This window comes from Oryzias melastigma, linkage group LG15, assembly GCF_002922805.2.
Source record: "Oryzias melastigma strain HK-1 linkage group LG15, ASM292280v2, whole genome shotgun sequence".
Lineage (NCBI taxonomy): Eukaryota > Metazoa > Chordata > Actinopteri > Beloniformes > Adrianichthyidae > Oryzias > Oryzias melastigma.
The window spans coordinates 1,986,162-1,991,955 of NC_050526.1; positions in this window are offsets into that span (position 1 = coordinate 1,986,162).

Sequence of the window (5,794 nt, forward strand, 5' to 3'; positions counted from 1 at the left end):
AAAACATGTATAAAGTATTTTAAAAGCTATTTGCAGATATAAACACACTCAAAAGCAAAACACTAATGACATCTTTGAACTCAAGATATTTCTATACATATAAAACCTCAGGATGAACAAAGAGCTTTAAGACCTTACATCTTTAAAAAAGTGGAAAAATGTATATTTGTAAAAGGGGAGAAAAGCAGGGGATGTTAGAATGTACATCAGTACTTTCATTCTTTCATTACATCCACTGCACATGCGCAGACCGATACTTCATATTTTCAGTTTGGCGGAGAACCCATTAATCTGTTATTTCTTTAATGTTGTGGTTGTTTTGCTGTTTTTTGTCATTTTTGTGGCTTTAAGTTACATTTAATTGTAGCTTAATGCAGATAATGTAATGCTACACTTGTAAACTTAGCTCTGGACTTCATTTTTCTTCCCTACTTCACTTCTGGGACTTAGAGTTTTCAAATCGTTCCATAACTCGGCTGCAGATCCGTACCGACACACAGCCTCTCCATCTGCGCAGTGAACGTTTCAAAATCTGTTTTTTGAACTGAACGACGTGATCACGGCGCAGAATATGAATAAAACCTTGGCTGAGCGGTTCATTTCAGTGTAAACTCATAACCCGCGCCACCCTCGCGGTGTTTGGTTCAAAGAGCGCGGATTATGAAACGTTCACTATGCAGACAGAGAGGTACTGTAGACACGGATCTGCTGCAGATCTGATGGATTATCTCCTAACAGCCCATTAATGGCAGCCGAACAGGATCCATTTAAACCCGGAAAACTGACGCGCCAGAGCTGGCTGTGTTAGTGCCGATGTTAGCTTAGCTAGACGAAGCTCTCTGTTCAACGTGATCAAACTCAGTCACAACATGCTTCGTCTTCAGGTGCTCATGCATCACCATAGTGCTCCTGCATGTGGAACACAAGTTCTGCCTTGCAAAGACCCTTTTTTCTCTTATGTTTCCCACACTTTTATGTAAAGCACTTTGATTTGTCTCTGTACATGAAATGTGCTATACAAATAAACTTGCCTTGCCCAAACTTTCCAGCTCTGTTAGCGTGTTATTATGAGCCTACCCACAACTTCCTGTGACATCACTGCTGAGCGGCTTAGCACTACTGTGCATGTGTGACAAAGAGAACGGCAGACCCGGAATTAGAAAGCGCGAACTGTAGTTTTGAGATCAAAACAAGGAAAAAAACAAACAAAAACCGAAGCTTCGACAACCAAACTAGTTGTTGACTATTTTAATACTCGAATAGTTGTTGATTTGTCGACTAATTGTGGCAGCCCTAACTGTAACTAATTTAGAATTACATTGAGTTGTTGAAGTGTACCCTTTATTTTTTTGATCAGTGTGTATTTTCTATTTGATTAGTACATTTTATAATATAAAATTCCCTTTTCACGTCAACCTTTCTCCACCAAGCTCGGGTTTTCTACCAGATGCCTTTGATTCACAGTTTAAAGTCACGATTTCAATTTTTTTCTTTTTTTTTTCTTTTGAACATAATGAATTAAAGGTACTGGTATTCTAGGGCCAAATATGATTTCATTTTACCCCTTGCATCAAACTTTCTGTTTTCCTACTAAAAGAAATGATTCCATATAATTTAACAATGGTTGAATGGTGGTTAGCGCTCTTGCCTCATAGAAAGACTCTTGCTTCCTCCCACCATCCAAAAACATGCCTCATAGGTTAATTGGTGACTCTAAATTGTCCCTAGGTGTGAGCGTGGGAGTGTATGTGTGTGATTGAGGCCCTGAGACAGACCGACGACCTGTCCAGGGTGTACCCTGCCTTTAGCCATCGGTAGTCAGGTTAGACCCCGGTGCCCCCGCGACCCCGAAAGGGACAAAGCGGACAAGAAGATGAATGAAAACACATAAACAATTATACATAATATTGAAATGATCACAAATCCTTTCATACTGGGTTCATGTTGTGCTCCATGTGACAGACTGCTCCTCTCCACCTCCGTGGATGAGGGGGGGTAACTGTACTTCCTATGAATCGCGGGTTATCGCATGAACATACGTGAGTTCAGAGTTTCGTGAGGTCGGCAGCAGAGCCTGGGGCTGCAGACTTTCAGGAGCCAATGTGGGTCATCTAGATCGCTCCGGCATCCACACCGGAGCTGGACCGGATGCAGTGTGAGCCCGTGGTTAGGGTTGCAAATACATGAAAATGACACAAAATGAACATTCACACGTACACACACACAATTGAATTAAACTACGACATAAAAATTTGAATGGTCACACACATGAACCTTTACACAGGTGACACATGCACAGAAAGAGTTAGAAGTGTAGATTCAAACAAACAACAGCGAGGAAAGACTGCAGGAGACACACACAAGATTGCACCAGCTGTTTTTGATCATCTCCATGTCAAATCAGTTGATACTTTATTAAAGGCCTCATTATTCTCCTTTCTCTTGTTTTCTCTATCATCTCTTCCCTCTTTTCTTTTTTCCTCTCCATATTCCTCTCTTTTTCTCTCTCCATTTGTCTTCCCTCCCTCCCAGTCCTCTGTCAGGCAGCAGATCTGCCTGAATAATTTCTTCCCTCTGGACCAGCTCTGCTCTTTAATTCATGAGCTGGAGCACCATAGTGTGTGTGTGTGTGAGACTGTGTCAGATAATGTGTGAGTATGTGTTTGTGTGTCAGCAAGCGAGAGAACAAAAAAGGAGCTAGTGACAGAAAGTGTGGCACCTTCTGCATGTAAGCATATTTTCTTCAACTTTTAAATCCAGAAAAAAACAGAACTGTGCCACTTTGAGCCTTAAATATTGTCAACATGTGCACATGCATCAACATCAGTGCAAAATGTGTGTGTTTCTGTGTGAGTGCATTCACTCTTTGGCCACAGAAAGCCTATTTTTAACTGCAGGATGAAACTGGCTTATTAAGGAGCAATTCCTCTGAATGAATCACTTGCTTCCATTCAACATTGAGCTCCTTGTGCTCAAAGGAATCATTTACTCCTCTGCTTTTACTTTCTCCTCAAACATTTCCAAATTAACAATTTGGTTTATTTCAGCTTTACTAAATTAAGCTGATTGCAAATCTTCCCAGAGATCATTATTGCAGAGTTCATTGCGACTCTAATCAAAACAGTTGAGCTGCTCACATGAAACGTGCTCAGACTCCAGAAGAGGCTCAGGCATATTTCAAAGTTGCAGGGGTTTGTGCTTCAAGTGCTACAAGTTTTTTTAAATGAAAACAAAAGAAATTAGAACAGATGCAAGCATGTGAGACGTCAACAGGAGGCAGGGTTTTATCGGGATCTGACTTACAGGAGCCACTGTCAATGAGAAAACTGTTTCTGTTAACGATTCTGAAGGACACGTACACATTTCAGCAAATGTGTGAATTTTTTGTGAGATGAGGTGTGATCTATTAGAAAAGAGTTTAGCACAAGAAAAAAAGTGATTTTTCAGCAGGAAGAGGGATTTGCATGTTTACTTAAAACAGTTTATTTGCAAGTTCAAGTCAAAGTAATTGATTTCATTGACCCGAGGAGGAGGAGGGAAAAGCTCTGACATTAATACTCATTGTAAATGAGTCATCAATCATAAAGAACCATCAGAGAATTGAGAATGTAAAATGTCTGCTCTAGAAGTATAAAGAAGCAAAGGTTATTTGTAAGAACTGATATCTAAATTCATGCTGTTATCTTCCTGCACCTTCCGAGGAGGATCTCGACTCACCTGAAGAAGCAGAAAGAATCAAATGTTGCTGCCAAGTATAAATGTCCAGGAGAAAGGCGGGACGTCCTCTGATATGAAGGTTAACTTGAAAGATACCTATGGTCAAGTCTGAAGCGACTTGCACGCGTGCCACAACCGCTCAGAACCTTTCTGATGTTTCGCTTCAGTCTTCATCTGCAGCTTTGAAATACCAGCACCAGTCCACCAGGAGGCCTGGAAGGTAAATCTGAGGACTGGAGGCCTGACAGGACTCTGACCTTCTTTATACAAAAAGTGTCTTTGATGAGCTGCAGCTCTTCAGCCGTTTGTTGAGGAAGAAGTGGAGCAGGTGCCACCAATGAGGGATATAGACTAGAGTCGCAACGCTAGCTTGTTGTGTACGGCAAGTCAGACGCCATATTGGAATGGTATAGATGTCTGTTCACTGCTTTGTAACAATTGTACAAACAGATCTGGAAAAATTAGAATGTGACTTTTCACTAGTAAATTATTGCTGTCAGCTGATAAAAGAGAACTTCTAGAAAACATTTGAACAAGATCTGAGTGAGTTTACTCTCAATAGTGAACATTAAGGCTGATCTATTCAAAGTCAATTGTCGCATTAGACTTCTCACTTTTTCAATGTTTTCAGGCAGGAGCACCGATCTTTCTGTTCTATGTTGGTTGATCATGGCATTTTTATATGTGTTCAACCTCAGATCAAACCAGACGACCTGCTGGTAAGCTGATTACTAAGAGGAGTAAAAGAAACTATCCAGGACTTCCTCAGTAGCAGTGAGAGAAGAGCCCAGCGCCAAATCCCCATCCCGCGTACGCCAAGGCACATGTGGCGTAGTGAAAACCAGCTGCCCGGTGTCATGCGGATGCCTGAGTCATTCTCATAGAAGCCCCAGCTGCTGCATGGTTTAAGGTGAACGCCGCCCGGACCTCGCCCCGCTGGGGCCATGGACGTATCATCACTGAAGGCCCCTCTACCACCTGTGGGCCCCCCGGACCATCCTGACGGTCGAGCACTGTTCATAGTCCACTCTGACTGGCTACGGTGAGTTGTAGTTCCTCGATCGGACCAGGACCAGGGTCTGCATGCGCATATTCAGACTGAAACTTTGTTTCACATTATCGGGGTAATAAATATCAAACTGATGAAAAGAGATTTTCCTGTCATTCATTTTTAGTAAGATCAAAGGAAACTTTTACATTCGCATTAAAATTCAGACCAAACAGGAAAAGCACTCATGGATACAAACATATGTCTGAGAAGTGTTTGAGTGTTTGTGATGTTTCAGACATAGTGTAGTTACTGTCACCCCTTTGGAAATGTTGACATCTTCTATTGGAATTGTGCTTCCTTTAGGAGCAAATGATCTTATCTATGAATATGAACTTTCTCCTCGTTGTTGGAGATGCCGCTCGCCTCCATTTCACTCTGCTTCCTGCTTACAGCAGCTCTGAACGGTTTTCTTCTCATCACTCTATACCACGGACACCCCGAGAAAGTTCAAAATTCACCTTGATAGATATACTCCACCTTTGGCTCCATTTGTTCTGGGAATCTGTGCATAACTTCAGATATGACGTATTTGTGTCTTATATCTGAGATAAAGCCACTGTGGTCCATCCTGCTTTAGTCCCTCAGGATTCCTGAGCAAAGCGCTCTTCATTTCGCAGGGACTTTAAACCGACTCTCAGGAAGAAAGAAATCCACTGAGAGGAAGAACCTCCAACGTTTGTGCAGCAACAGAGGCCTCAAGGGAGCCAAGTACAACAGCAGACGAGCTGCACTCAGTAAAACGCTGTCGTTCTTCCATGTCACAGATGAAAAAGTGCGTTTTCGCTGCTGCTGCTTCTCATTACCTGCAGGAAACCACAAAGCCAGTTCACAGCTGGTCTCCGTGATTGCACAAAGGGTGAAGAATCATCATATAAAGTAAACACAGACAAAACTAACAGACGAAATGTGTGATAAAGATGAAGCTCGAAGTCATTTCGGGGTAAGAGGAGCATCAGGATGTGGGGGATCTCAGCAGTGTGCGAATGAAAAGCCGGTGAGCGGATGGGCCTTCTTTGCTGCACCCGT